The sequence below is a fragment of the Canis lupus genome, chromosome 3 (genome assembly GCF_048164855.1).
Source record: "Canis lupus baileyi chromosome 3, mCanLup2.hap1, whole genome shotgun sequence".
NCBI classification, from domain to species: Eukaryota; Metazoa; Chordata; class Mammalia; order Carnivora; family Canidae; genus Canis; species Canis lupus.
The window spans coordinates 46,141,048-46,156,645 of record NC_132840.1 but is presented as its reverse complement, the minus strand read 5'-3'; the positions used below and the strand labels follow the sequence as shown (position 1 = coordinate 46,156,645).

Below are 15,598 nucleotides of genomic sequence, written 5' to 3'. Positions count from 1 at the left end.
GACTGCCCTAGCCCCATATGTATTGACTGTCCAGCGTTCAGCTCCCAGAGCTCCCCTCCCGCCGTAGGTCCTCGTGTCCCCCCTTCCAGGAGTCTGCCGGTCACTTGCGCCGTCCCTTCCAGCCCCTCGAGCGGCACATCCACAGGCTTGGCTCCCCAGCCAGCCTCTGACGTCCAGGTCACCCCCATGGACTGCACTCCCCCTTGCATGCCTCTGCTCTTGGGTCCCCGTGGCTCAAGTGGGAGCTTCTATCCACCTGCCCAGGCCCTTCCGATGCCCTCCAGGGACAGCATGGGCTCAGTCACAGCCAGCACTGGCCTGCACGCACTGGGGCTCTGGAGCCCCAGCACACCTGTGAACCGTCCCTGTGGGAACCCAGGAACCCCAGCTCAACCCACACTCGGGGCCACGGATGGGCAGTGTCAGGGAGCCACCACCCTTCGCAGCCTTTTCCCCTATGGACCACGGGCAGCTCGAGCCTCAACCGCAGCCCGGGCCCTGACCTCTGCTCTAGGCCAGCTCTCCTTGGGCAGCGCCACACAGGTGGCTTTGGGGGGTTCCTCGCCCACGTCCTGCACCTCGGGCACCCATGCTGGCACCCAGCCAGGCTGTGCTGCCACCCCAGCTGTCGTGCCCCCTGGCACGGCCACCGCCCCTGGCTCTGTGACCAATGCTGGGCCTGGCAGCTGGCAGCTGGCAGCCCTGCCCAATAGCCGGCGCCACAAGCCCAGCCCCCTTGAACTTCGGGGTTGCGGCAGGCCCCGCAGGCCTGGGGAGGCGACAGGCTGCCCCGGATCAGAGGCGCAGCTTTGGAGCTCTCAGCGTTACACCACAAACCAGCGGGGCCCCGAGCAGCACACACCGCTCTGGGGACAGCTTGGGCCTGAACACCCGGGGCCACCCTCGCGGCAGCACCCCCAACACCACCGCCCGAGCCAGCACCAAACACAACCCTGTGTCTGGAGGCCCGAACGCCCCTCCTGTTAGTCCCAGCCCGAGGGACCTAGCCGCTCAGAGGCCCCCGAGGCCCAGCCCAGAGCCCAGCAGCACTGCCCGCGAGGCCACCTGCAGGGTCGCGGGGCTCCTGGGCCCTACTCCTCGTGGCGCTGCCTCTGTGCTGAGCACAGCCAGGAGCAGCCCTGCCAGGTCGAGCCCCTCGTCAGCTGCCCCGGGCTCGGGGAGTCGCAAAAGAGCTGCGCCGGGCCACAAGTCATTTCCCGACACCTCGCAATCCACTCTTTTGGGGTCTAGGAGGAAAATGCGGGCCTGAGTCCGTAGCTTCCTGGCAAGTCACCAGCGTGCCCCTTCCCTCTAGGCTACATGTGGATGGACCTCAGGTCCGTGGGGGCCCCTAGTCTAGCCCTGACCTCTGTGGTCCCGGAGCGACACTGGGCATCCCGAAAGCCAGCATCTGGAATATTCCCAAGCCTTGGCCCGCAGTTTTGCCCAAAGGTGGGTGGCTCGAGGCTGTGTCAGATCCCAGTGGCTACAGGCCCCAGGACAGTGCGCGGAGGCCCGTGTCCCATCTGCCTCCAGTCCTGCAGCGCACAGGACTCCTCCTCGACCCACACTGGACTCCTGCCCTCCCCATGTCCTTCCCATGTTCTACGAGTTTCCTCCATAGCTGAAAATAAAGCCTCGTTCCACTTTGTTTGCATACATCTCCTGAGTCTGTGCTCTGGGGGTCACGGGGGGAAAAGCTCCAGCCTGGATGGATGCGGGCATGGGGAGCCAGATCGCACAGTTTCCAGGTTCCTTTGGCCTGGCTGGGGGCGGCGGGTGTGTGTGTGTGTGTGTGTGTGTGTGTGTGTGTGGCGGGGGGTGCGGGGGGTCCTGGATGGTGGGGAGTGGGGGCAGAAGGGCTGGTAGGGCTGACTCCTGAGGAGGAACAGGGTGTTCAGTTTCAGTGACGCAGCCTGGTATACAGCAGCGGCCCGGGGGAGGGATAAACAGGGGGACTCAGCCTCGCCTATGGGAATGGCTGCTTCTCACCCACTTCTCTGGCCTGGACCAGGCTGCATCATCCCGAGTGGACACCAGGTGTCCACACTCTACGTGTTACATCTTTTTCCCAGGTAGTCATTTCTTTTTAGTCTTTTTTTTTTCTTTTCCCCCTTTTCGCTTGGAAGTCCTGGGAAAATCCCCCTCTTCCTCATCTCCCTGGGGAAATGGGGTGGTATCAAGGATTGTGGGCGACGGCAAACCAGGGCAGCTTTACCTTGACGATGGGACATATCCCTGAGCGACGGGTGACATCCCACTTCACCGCAGCACAAGGACTTCCTCAATCCATCTCTTCCCTTTGCCAGACATTGGGGTGAGAGGGCCCTCTTGGCATCGGAACAGGCTAAAATCCATTCACTGTCATTATAAAAGATGAAAAGAATTGCAGGTTGTGGCCCGACATGGATGGACTTTAGAGATCCTCACTCCTGCCATCAGCAGAGGAAAGCTGACCCGCTGAACAGCACCAGTTCTCTGATCCATCAGGGAAGGAGGTCCTGGGCCCCCTGTCACCACAGAAACTGGGGAGACGGGTGGATCAGAGACCCCGCGCTTAGTACTAGAAGTCCTAGCCTCAGCAATCAGGCAACAAAAGGAAATAAAAGGCATTCAAATTGGCAAAGAAGACGTCAACAGACTCTTGCACTTTGCAGATGACGAGACACTGTATGGAGAAAACCCAAAAGACAATGCCCCAAGCTTGCGAGAAATCATACAGCAATTCGACAGTGTGGCGGCATAAAAAATCAAAGCCCCAAAATCAGTGGCCATCCTATACACTAACAATGAGACTGAAGGAAGAGAAATTCAGGAGTCAGTCCCATTTTCAACTGCACCCAAAAGCAGAAGACACCTAGGAATAAACCTCACCAAAGAGGTAAAGGATCTATACCTTGAACACTACAGAACTCTTCTGAAAGAAACTGAGCAAGACACATAAAGGCACGGAAAAATATTCCATGCTCGTGGATCGCAAGAATTAAGATTGTGAAAATGTCAGTGCTACCCAGGGCAATTTTCGCTTTCAGGGAAATCCCTAATCAAAATCCCATGGACGTCCTTCAGAGAGTTGGAACAAATGGCCTTATGATTTGTGTGGATTCAGAAAAGACCCCGAATAGCCAGGGGAATATTGGAAAAGAAAATCGGAGTCGGGGGCATCACAATGCCGGATTTCAGGTTGTACTGCAAAGCCGTGGCCCTCTAGACGGTGTGGTACTGGCAGAAACAGACACAGAGATCAACGGAACAGAATAGAGAACCCAGAAACGGTCCCTCACCTCTATGGTCCACTAGTATTTGACAAAGCAGGAAAGACTACCCACTGGGAAAAGGACAGTCTCTTCAATAAACGGTGCTGGGAACATTGGACAGCCACGTGCAGAAGAATGAAACTAGACCATTCTCTTACACCAGACACAAAGAGAAACTCAAAATGGACGAAAGATCTAGACGTGAGACAAGAATCCATCAAAATCCTGGAGGAGAGCACAGGCAACTGTGCTTTTTGAACTTGGCCACAGCAACTTCTTGCAAGACACATCTCTGAAGGCAAGGGAAGCAAAAGCAAAAATGAACTCTTGGGACTTCATCGAGATAAACCGCTTCCGCACAGCCAAAGAAAGAGTCAACGGCGCCAAAAGACAACCTGCAGAATAGGAGAAGACATTTGCAAGTGACCTATGAGATCAAGGGGCTGGTATCCAAGACCTATAAAGAACTGATTAAACTCAACAGCAAAGAAACAAACAATCCAATCATGAAATGGGCAAAAAACAGGAACAGAAACTTCCAAATGGAAGACACAGACGTGGCCAACAAGCACATGAGAAAATGCTCCGCACCACTGGCCATCAGGGAGATACAAATCCAAACCACAACGAGATACCACCTCACACCAGTGAGGATGGCGGAAATGAACAAGAGGGGAAACAACAAATGTTGGAGAAGCTGTGGAGAAAGGGGAACCCTCTTGCACTGTTGGTGGCAACGGGAACTGGTACAGCCACTCTGGAAAACTATGTGGACATTTCCTCAAAGAGTTAAGAAAAAGAACTACCCTACGACCCAGCCGTTGCACTGCTGGGGGTTTACCCCAAAGATACTGATGCAGGGAAATGTCAGGACAACAGCACCCTGATTTTTTTTTTTTTAGAATGTACCTTTCATTAAGTGGAGAATGGGAAATCTACTACATGATACAAAGATTCTAGTTTAAGCAAATCCCACAGAGAGGAGGAGAGGACGGGGAGAGTTAGGTTTAGGAAAGGGGAAGGGGAAAGGGAAGGGGAAAGAGGATGTGTGAAGACCTCACCTCCTCTTGGCAGCCTAAAGTGTCCCCTCCTGGTTTCCTAACCCAGGAAACCCCATTACACCCTTTGGGAATCAATCCTGGATGTGGAGGTTGGCATCTCACTCTAATGCCTTCCAGGGGTGGGGTCCATCTGGGAGCGTCTGCTGAGTCTGAGGGGGACTTAAACACATGATGATATCTTAGGGTTCAGAGACCAAACTAAGGCATGGAGTGATAAGGGTGAAGGACTAAGGGAGGCCTGGCCCGGGATAGTTCTGACTCATCCACCCTGGGTGAGGGCCCAGCAAGCACACTCTTTCCTCTAAAGCAACACCAACACGTTCCTGGTTCTCCCTTGACCTGTCCTCCCTCTCGCACCCACTTCCCAAGGGAAATCCTCAGTCTCATTTGATATAGTCACCAGCTGTTTCACAAGCCACCTTCTGTCTAGTAAAAGGAGGAGGGAAGATGGACAAACATGAACTAGCCCGACAGATGGCACCTCCACATGGAGGGGTGGGGGGCGGACAAATGGTGACTCTGAGCCACCTTCCTAGGGTTCTTGAAAAAATGAAATGGCAGGAGCACCTGGCCGGCTCAATCAGAACAGCACTCAACTCTTGATCTCACTCAGGGTCGAGAGTTCAAGCTCTATGTTGGATCTAGAGATAATGAAAAAATGAATGAATGAACTTTTAAAAAATTAAGAATGTATGGGGCACCTGGGTGGCTCAGGGGTTGAGCGTCTTCTTTTGGCTCCAGGCATCATACCGGGGTCCTGGGATCGAGTCCCGAATCCAGTTCCCTGCGGGGAGCCTGCTTCTCCCTCTGCCTGTGTCTCTGCCTCTCTCTCTGTGTCTCTCATGAATAAATACATTTTTTAAAAAGATTTATTTATTTATTTATGATAGACATAGAGAGAAAGAGAGGCAGAGATACAGGAGGAGGGAGAAGCCGGCTCCATGCCGGGAGCCTGACGCGGAACTCGATCCCGGGACTCCAGGATCGCGCCCTGGGCCAAAGGCAGGTGCCAAACCGCTGAGCCACCCAGGGATCCCCAATAAATACATTTTTAAATGTATTTAAAATTTAAAAAAAATTAAATTTAAAAAACGGAATGGAAGTTAATGTGGCGAGGAGGATGTGAACGTACCTAATACTGCTGAACTCTAGGCTTAGAAACGGCTAAAATGCTCCATTGTAGGTCATGTCTATTTTTCACCACAACTTAAAACAACAAGACCCCCTGGCCTTGGCTCAGAGTGAGGGAATTCCGGGGTCAGGTTGGAGGGCATGTCCTGTCATCTGCAGTGTGGAAAACCAGGCTTCAGCAATCTGGAATATTTTCTTCCTCTCCAGGTAGACAGATGTGGTCACCGATGTCATCCCTGTAAAGGCAAGGCAAGAAGGAAGAACTTCAGCATTTCAAAGCACCTTTTAGGGGCACCTGGGAGGCTCAGTCCCGGTAAGCAGCTGACTCTTGGTTTCACCTGCCAGGAGGTGGCACTCTTGACTCACCTGGTAAGGCTGTGGGGACCTCTGTAAGGAAGGTGTCAGGCCAACAGTTTCCAAGGGGCTTGACTGGCTCCAGAGAGTTGATCTGAGTTTCTCAAAGCTGTCTGATCCTATCTGAGTCTATGCCTGTGTCTTAAGGGATGACATTCCAGGGGCACCTGGCCTGCTCAGTTATTAGAGAGCATGACTCTTGACCTCAAGGTTGTGAGTTCGAGCCCCATATTGGGAGTAGAGATTACTTTGAAAAACAAAATGGGGGTGGGGGGGAGAGGGGTGGGAAAGGAAGAAAAAGAAAAACAGATGCCATCCTACTCAAGGAAGGCCTTGGTAACACAACCAATCCTTCTAATGGTGTCTGGTTACAATGAGAGCAGATTCCCATGGAACTTACACAGATGATTTACAATTGCCATAAGAGAAAGAATACTCACTGAGTTTCTGAACTCTGGAGGGTCACAGGGAGGGAGGAAAGATAACTATCTTAATTTGTTCACAAAACATTTTCCTAAAATTTCTGTAAGTTATAGATATCTCTAGAGACAACGTTTCCTTCAAACTGGAAGAGCACAAGAGGGGATCAACAATATTTGAAACAAGAGTCATTAAAAACCGGTCATCATTGTCCTTTGCTCATTCAGTTCCATGTTGTTCCTTTCTGTTCTGTTTAAATGCAGCTTCTTCATTAGTTCTGGCAATTCATACTGGAGTTTTTATGATCTCAAGGTGACCAGAAACCGGTATTTGTCAAAAGTCCTTTCCGTGAATCCTCTGGAAGATGGACCATATTTATTTGTTGTTGTTGCTTTTTTTTTCTTTTAATAATACATTTATTTTTTATTGGTGTTCAATTTGCCAACATACAGAATAACACCCAGTGATCATCCTGTCAAGTGTCTCCCTAAGTACCTGCCACCCAGTCACCTCCACCCCCTGCCCTCTTCCCCTTCCACCACTTCCTTTCCCAGAGTTAGGAGTCTCTCATGTTCTTTCTCCCTTTCTGATATTTCCTACCCATTTCTTCTCCCTTCCCCTCTATTCCCTTTCACTACTATTTATATTCCCCAAATGAATGAGACCATATAATATTTGTCCTTCTCCGATTGACTTATTTCACTCAGCATAATACCCTCCAGTTCCATCCACGTTGAAGCAAATGGTGGGAATTTGTCATTTCTAATGGCTGAGGAATATTCCATTGTATACATAGACCACATCTTCTTTATCCATTCATCTTTCGATGGACACCGAGGCTCCTTCCACAGTTTGGCTATTGTGGCCATTGCTGCTAGAAACATCGGGGTGCAGGTGTCCCGGCGTTTCATTGCATCTGTATCTCTGGGTAAATCCCCAGCAGTGCAATGGCTGGGTCGTAGGGCAGGTCTATTTTTAACCCTTTGAGGAACCTGCACATAGTTTTCCAGAGTGGCTGCACCAGTTCACATTCCCACCAACAGTGCAAGAGGGTTCCCTTTTCTCCGCATCCTCTATAACATTTGAGATTTCCTGCCTTGTGAATAATTTTCCTCATTCTCACTGTTGTGAGGTGGTATATCATTGTGGTTTTGATTTGTATTTCCCTGATGGCAAGTGATGCGGAGCATTTTCTCATGTGCATGTTGGCCATGTCTGTGTCTTCCTCTGTGAGATTTCTCTTCATGTCTTTTGCCCATTTCATGATTGGATTGTTTGTTTCTTTGCTGTTGAGTTTAATAAGTTCTTTATAGATCTTGGATACTAGCCCTTTATCTGATACGTCATTTGCAACTATCTTCTCCCATTCTGGAGGTTGTCTTTTAGTTTTGTTGACTGTATCCTTTGCTGTGCAAAAGCTTCTTATCTTGATGAAGTCCCAATAGTTCATTTTTGCTTTTGTTTCTTTTGCCTTCATGGATGTATCTTGCAAGAAGTTACTGAGGCCAAGTTCAAAAAGGGTGTTGCCTGTGTTCTCCTCTAGGATTTTGATGGAACCTTGTCTCACAATGGATCTTTCATCCATTTTGAATTTATCTTTGTGTATGGTGAAAGAGAGTGGTCTAGTTTCATTCTTCTGCATGTGGATGTCCAATTTCCCCAGCACCATTTACTGAAGAGACTGTCTTCCTTCCAATGGATAGTCTTTCCTCCTTTATCGAATATTAGTTGACCATAAAGTTGAGGGTAGACTTCTGGGTTCTCTATTCTGTTCCATTGATCTCTGTGTCTGTTTTTGTGCCAGTACCACACTGTCTTGATGACCACAGCTTTGTAGTACAACCTGAAGTCTGGCATTGTGATGCCCCCAGCTATGGTTTTCTTTTTTAAAATTCCCCTGGCTATTCGGGGTCTTTTCTGATTCCACACAAATCTTAAGATTATTTGTTCCAACTCTCTGAAGAAAGTCCATGGTATTTTGATAGTGATTGCATTAAATGTGTATATTGCCCTGGGTAACATTGACATTTTCACAATATTCATTCTGCCAATCCATGAGCATGGAATATTTTTCCATCTCTTTGTGTCTTCCTCAAATTCTTTCAGAAGTGTTCTGTAGTTTTTAGGGTATAGATCCTTTACCTCTTTGGTTAGGTTTATTCATAGGTATCTTATGCTTTTGGGTGCAATTGTAAATGGGATTGACTCCTTAATTTCTCTTTCTTCAGTCTCATTGTTAGTGTATAGAAATGCCACTGACTTCTGGGCATTGATTTTGTATCCTGCCACACTGCCGAATTGCTGTATGAGTTCTAGCAATCTTGGGGGGGAGGGTTTTGGGTTTTCTATGTAGAGTTTCATGTCATCAGCGAAGAGGGAGAGTTTGACTTCTTTGCCAATTCGAATGCCTTTAATGTCTTTTTGTTGTCTGATTGCTGAGGCTAGGACTTCTAGGACTATGTTGAATAGCAGTGGTGAGAGTGGACATCCCTGACTTGTTCCTGATCTTAGGGGAAAGGCTCCCAGTGCATCCCCATTGAGAATGATATTTGCGTGGGCTTTTCGTAGATGGCTTTTAAGATGTTGAGGAATGTTCCCTCTATCCCTACACTCTGAAGAGTTTTGATCAGGAATGGATGCTGTATTTTGTCAAATGCTTTCTCTGCATCTAATGAGAGGATCGTATGGTTCTTGGTTTTTCTCTTGCTGATACAATGAATCACATTGTTTGTTTTTCGAGTGTTGAACCAGCCTTGTGTCCCAGGAATATATACCACTTGGTCCTGGTGAATAATTTTCTTAATGTGCTGTTGGATCCTATTGGCTATTATCTTGTTGAGAATTTTTGCATCCCTGTTCATCAGGGATATTGGTCTGTAATTCTCTTTTTTGGTGGGGTCTTTGTCTGGTTATGGAATTAAGGTGATGCTGGCCTCATAGAACGAATTTGGAAGTACTCCATCTCTTTCTATCTTTCCAAACAGCTTTAGTAGAATAGGTATGGTTTCTTCTTAAAACGTTTCATAGAATTCCCCAGGGAAGCCATCTGGCCCTGGACTTTTGTGTCTTAGGAGGTTTTTGATGACTGCTTCAATTTCCTCCCTGGTTATTGGCCTGTTCAGGTTTTCTATTTCTTCCTGTTCCAGTTTTGATAGTTTGTGGCTTTCCAGAAATGCGTTCATTTCTTCTAGATTGCCTAATTTATTGGCGTATAGCTGCTCATAATATGTTTTTAAAATCGTTTGTATTTCCTTGGTGTTGGTAGTGATCTCTCCTTTCACATTCATGATTTTATTAATTTGAGTCTTCTCTCCCTTCTTTTTAATAAGGCTGGCTAATGGTTTATCTACCTTATTAATTCTTTCAAAGAACCAACTCCTGGTTCTATTGATCTGTTCCACAGTTCTTCTGGTATCGATTTCGTTGAGTTCTGCTCATATCTTTATTAAGTCTCTTCTGCTGGGTGTAGGATCTATTTGCTGTTTTTTCTCTAGCTCCTTTATGTGTAAGGTTAGCTTTTATATTTGAGTTCTTTCCAGTTTTTGAATGGATGCTTGTATTGCGATGTATTTCCCCCTCCAGACTGCTTTTGCTGCATCCCAAAGATTTTGAACGGTTGTCTCTTCATTCTCATTTGTTTCCATGAATCTGTTAATTCTTCCTTAATTTCCTGGTTGACCCTTTCATTCTTTTAGCAGGATGGTCCTTAACCTCCACGTGTTTGAGGTCCTTCCAAACTTCTTGTTGTGATTTAGTTCCAATTTCAAGGCATTATTATCTGACAATATGCAGGGGACGATCCCAACCTTTTGGCATCGGTTCAGACCTGATTTGTGACCCAGTATGTGTTCTATTCTGGAGAAAGTTCCATGTGCACTTGAGAAGAATGTGTATTCAGTTGAGTTTCAATGTAAAGTTCTGTAGATATCTGTGAAATCCATCTGGTCCAGTGTATCATTTAAAGCTCTCGTTTCTTTGGAGATGTTGTGTTTAGAAGACCTATCGAGTGTAGAAAGCACTAGATTGAAGTCACCAAGTGTAAGTGTATTATTCTCTAAGTGTGTCTTAACTTTGGTTATTAATTGATTGATATATTTGGCAGCTCCCACATTCGGGGCATATATATTGAGGATTGTTAAGTCCTCTTTTTGGATAGATTCTTTAAGTATGATATAGTGTCCCTCTTCATCTCTCACTACAGTCTTCGGGGTAAATTTTAGTTTATCTGATATAAGGATGGCTACCCCTGCTTTCTTTTGAGGGCCATTTGAATGGTAAATGGTTCTCCAAACTTTTATTTTCAGGCTGTAGGTGTCCTTCTGTCTAAAATGAGTCTCTTGTAGACAGTAAATAGATGGGTCCTGCTTTTTTATCCAGTCTGAAACCCTGCGCCTTTTGATGGGGTCATTAAGTCCGTTCACGTTCAGAGTTACTATTGAAAGATATGAGTTTAGTGTCATCATGATATCTATTCAGTCCTTGTTTTTGTGGATTGTTCCACTGAACTTCTTCTTAAATGGGAATTTTGAGAGTCCCCCATAAAATTTCTTGCAGAGCTGGTTTGGAGATCACATATTCTTTCAGTTCCTGCCTGTCTTGGAAGCTCTTTATCTCTCCTTCCATTTTGAATGAGAGCCTTGCTGGATAAAGTATTCTTGGTTGCATGTTATTCTCATTTAGGATCCTGAATATGTCCTGCCAGCCCTTTCTGGCCTGCCAGGTCTCTGTGGAGAGGTCTGCTGTTACCCTAATACTCCTCTCCATAAAAGTCAGGGATTTCTTGTCTCTTGCTGCTTTAAGGATCTTCTCTTTATCTTTGGCATTTGCAAGCTTCACTATTAAATGTCCAGGTGTTGAATGTTTTTTATTGATTTTTTGGGGGGGGGATCTCTCTATTTCCTGGATCTGAATGCCTGTTTCCCTTCCTAGATTAGGAAAGTTTTCAGCTATGATTTGTTCAAATACATATTCTGGCCTTCTGGCCCTTTTGGCGCCCTCGGGAACCGCCATTAAAGGTAGATTTTTCTTCCTCAGGCTGTCACTTATTTCCCTTAATCTATCCTCATGATCTTTTGTTTGTCTCTATTTTCCTCAGTTTCCCTCTTTGCCATCACCTTGTCTTCTATGTCACTCACTCGTTCTTCCACCTCGTTAACCCTCGTTGTTTGGACTTCTAGTTTGGATTGCATCTCATTCCATTGATTTTAAATTTCTGCCTGATTAGATCTAAATTCTGCAGTCATGAAGTCTCTTGAGTCCTTTATGCTTTTTTCTAGAGCCACCAGTAGCTTTATAATTGTGTTTCTGAATTGGCTTTCTGACATTGAATTGTAATCCAAATTTTTTAACTCAGTGGGTGAGAGGACTGTTTCTGATTCTTTCTTTTGACGTGAGGTTTTCCTTCTAGTCATTTTGATCAGTGCAGAGTGGCCAAAAACAAGTTGTACTGGGAAAAGGAGAAAAAGAAAGAAGAGAAAGAAGGAAAGAAAAAGAAAAAAGGAAGAAAAAGTGAAAAAGAAAGGAATAAAGAAGACAACGAGAAAAAAAAGAAAAAGAAAAAAAGGAGGGAAGCAAACGGAAATCAAACAGCAAAAAACAAAACAAAACAACAAAACAAAACAAAAAAACAAGGGGGAGTATCTTCTGATTCTGTATACTGTAAGTCCCTTGACTTCCCCTGGAACTTTCCGGTGCTGCTTGGTCAATAATTTCTTTTTCCCTTGTCCGTCTAGCTGGTCTTCTGGGGGAGGGGCCTTCTGTGCTGATTTTCAGGTGTTAGCACTTGGGGGAGCTGCTGTGCCCCTGCCTGGTGGGGGCTCCGTGGGGGTTGTTTACCCCGTGAGGCCCCAGGAGGAACAACTCTAGTGGCTGCGGCAGCTCTGGAAACCTGGATTCAGCCCCCGCAGGAACTACTCCGTCTGCAGGGCCTGGAGGCTCCGGGGCGGGGCCGCTGATCTGCTCAGCTGGGAAAGGAGCGTCCTCGCTGTCCTGGGCCCTCGGCCTCTCCCTGTCCCGGGGGAGGCGGGATCCTGGGCTGTGTCCCGGCGCCCTGTGCTCCGGGGCCTGCGCTGTTGGATTCGCGCTCCTGCCCCGCAGCCCCCTCCGCGGAGCCGCCGCCCGAGCCCCCCGAGCTGCTCCTGGAACCGCGCAGCCCCCTCCGCCCGGAGCCTCTTCCTCTGCCCGAGCCCCTCCGAGCTGCTCCGGGTCCCGCCGCCCGCGCTGCAGCCCTTAGGGAGCTCGGCCGCGGAGTGTGGGGCTCTCCCCGGGGCGCAGGTGTCTGTTAGTGTCCCCGGGAGCCCGAGGGCATCCCCGCCCTCCTGGGTCCTGCTCCACCTCCCCGCGAGCCCCTTTCCGCCCGGGGAGATGGTGCAGCTCCTGCTCCTCCGGGACGGGGCTCTCCTGTCCTGGGGACACTCGCCCCGGCCTCAGCCCGGCTCCTCGCGGGGCCCCTCCCCCTCGGAGGCCTTTGTTCCTTTATTCCTTTTTTCCCGTCTTCCTACCTTGATAGAAGCGCGAACTCTGATGACTGTAGCATTCCAGCTGTTCTCTTTATTCATTTTTTTAATTTTATTTTTTATTTATTCATGAGAGACACAGAGCGAGAGAGAGAGGCAGAGACACAGGCAGAGGGAGAGGGAGAAGCAGGCTCCATGCGGGGAGCCCGATGTGGGGCTACATCCAGGGTCTCCAGGATCACACCCCGGCCTGCAGGCGGCACTAAACCGCTGGGCCACCAGGGCTGCCGTCTTTAAATCTCAGGCCGAATTTGTAGATTTTCAGGATGGTTTGAAGGTTATCTAGGTAATTTGGTGGGGACAGGTGACTTGGGGACCCTACTCTTCCGCCATATTGCCCCTCCCTCTCAGGTGGACCATATTTTTGCAAGAACATCAGAACCACACCTGTAAAGGACAGGGCGGTCAACAATGGACATGGTGAATGACCCGATGAGAGTTCATTATAATGCAGTTGAGAAGAAAATTTGATCATTTTCTATCACACACAGCATTTTAACAATTCGAACGTCGAGCAATGGCACTGTACCAGGACATGTTACAATTTTAGGAATTTCATTTTGCTTTTGGAACACTGACCGCATTCACACACCCAATAGAATCAAAGAGGGCTTATTATTATCTGTTTGACAATGCTTCTCATGTGACTTCACATAGCAGGTAAACTATATATATATTAGTCAAGAGACTCTATTTAGGGTCTGACTTTTGGGAATCTGTTGAAAATCAATGAATGAATGAACAAACAAGCAAACAGCCAGCCACACAGTCAGCCACCCAGCCGGTCAAACCAACCAACATCTCAGAATTTTCAAGGCAGGTGCCTACAAAGAATCACGGATCATTACAAAACTGAAAACTTCAGTATCTGTTTCGCCAAGGTGGCCCTAGGAGATTCTACAGCAGGTTATAGAGTTTCCCCAAAATGCAGCTCCTTTACTTTTGAGAAGTTTTCACTCTGTTACGTAGGTAAAGACCAGATAAAAACGAATCTTAAAAGCTTCCTGTTCTGGACGAGTAAACAAACTAACAAACCTAGTCTTTATTTCTCTGTTCACAATCTTTTCTCAAGAGTAGACTACCAATGCAAGAAAACCTAGTCATGTTGACAGAGAGAAGAGCCAAATCTCGATGTTATGCCAGTGTCCTTGTAAAACTCACTTCTCCCAATCTCAGTCTGTCCTGACCATGCATACAATCAATTCCTTTTCAAGAGCTCTCCTTCAGGGATGCCTGGGTGGCTCAGCCTTTGAGCGTCCGCCTTCTGCTCAGGGTGTGATCCCAGGGTCCTGGGATCGAGTCCCACATCGGAGCTCTCCTGTGCAGCCTGCTTCTCCCTCTGCCTGTGTCTCTGCCTCTCTCTCTCTCGGTGTATCTCATGAATACATAAAGCCTTTTTTTAAAATCTCAAAAAGAGGGCTTCAGAAACACCTTCTACGATGTCCTGTTCCATTCAGAGTCAGTCTTGAGCTTTCTTTCTCTAAATGGCCAGGTTCTAGGATGCCTGGGGGGGCTCAGCGGTTGACCGTCTGTCTGCCTTCAGGCCAGGGTATGATCCTGGAGTCCCGGGATCGAGTCCCATATCGGGCTCCTTGCATGGAGCCTGCTTCTCCTATCTCTGCCTCTCTCTTTGCCTCTCTCTGTGTCTCTCATGAATAAGTAAATAAAAGCTTAAAACATATATAAAAAAAATAGCCAGGCTCCTTTTGGGACAGGATTACTTTCTTTTCCCTCAACAAAAAATGTATTCTCATGCCTTGTACCTCTTCTACACATCTCCTACCTTCTCACACACGAAGTTCCTTTCCTTATCATTTTCCAGGAGTCTTGATTCCATGTGGCAGACTTCTTTTAAATTGTACTTATTTACTTTTTTTTAGAGAGAGCACTGTGTGAGGGGGAAAGGAGGAGAGAGAGGGAGGAGAAGGGAGAGGAGGGGAGGGAGAGAGACAGAGACAGAGAGGCAGAGACATAGGCAGAAGTAGGCTCCCCAAAAGGAGCCAAATGCAGGAATGAATCCGGAACTCCGTGATCAGGCCCTGAGCCCAAGGCAGATGCTCAACCGCTGAGCCACCCAGGCGTCTCATGTGGCAGACTGTTAACTCCTAGAAACCTCAGTCTCTGGTGAAAAGTCAGTAAGAACCAGCAGTACACTGTCTATCTTACCAGAATTCTTTAGCTTGGCAAATGTATGACTTCATGTCATAGTTTTTAGAAACACAGTGTGTGTGTGTATGTGTTTATAACACAATTTTTAAGAAAGCATGAGACATGCTTACTAACATACCCAGGTATCTCCAGTTTTCCTGAATAAAACAAAAAGAAAAATTGGTGGGGGAGAGAAAAGAAAAGGGTAGGGGGGAAGGAAAACAGAAGGAAACAAAACCAAAAACCACCTTCGATGTCTTAGGGACTTATGCTTTAGTATTTTACCTTCTGTTGAAAAGACAGACATAGGTATCCGATGAATTTAACCCAAGTTATTAATTAACCTAGCACACCTTCAAAGTTTCAGGTCACCAAAGATTTTGGAAACTCCTGTAAAGGTTTAACCTATAAACCATTTTTTAAAACCTATTTGCTCTTAACAATGAAAAGTATACGAGACAGACAAAATCGACCATTTTAAGTAGTTTCAGTGGACAAATCATAACAGGCACAATTTAACTAATCCATTGAGGTGTTACAGCAAAGTTGAGTAGGGCTGTCCCTTGGGCCTAGACCCTCCAGCATCCAGGTCAGTCTGGGTGGAACAAGGGCATAAGTAGTTCTCATCTTTTCTCTGCCTGTTTTCTAGTAAGACAGCAAATGTGGTTTCTTTGTCTAATGGTGATGGAGGGGTCTATTTTGACCGCCCCAT

The 15,598-nt window shown here is 47.4% G+C and overlaps 1 protein-coding gene across 1 annotated transcript in view; it reads right to left on the bottom strand.

Annotated features, from left to right (window-relative positions):
* LOC140630479 (lysine-rich nucleolar protein 1-like) overlaps positions 1-15,598 on the bottom strand; it is a 63,910-nt gene that overhangs the window by 22,934 nt on the left and 25,378 nt on the right. Inside the window, 2 exon segments of the mRNA XM_072820764.1 lie at positions 2,219-2,361; positions 5,451-5,685. The gene's annotated coding sequence lies outside the window, so the exon portion shown is untranslated.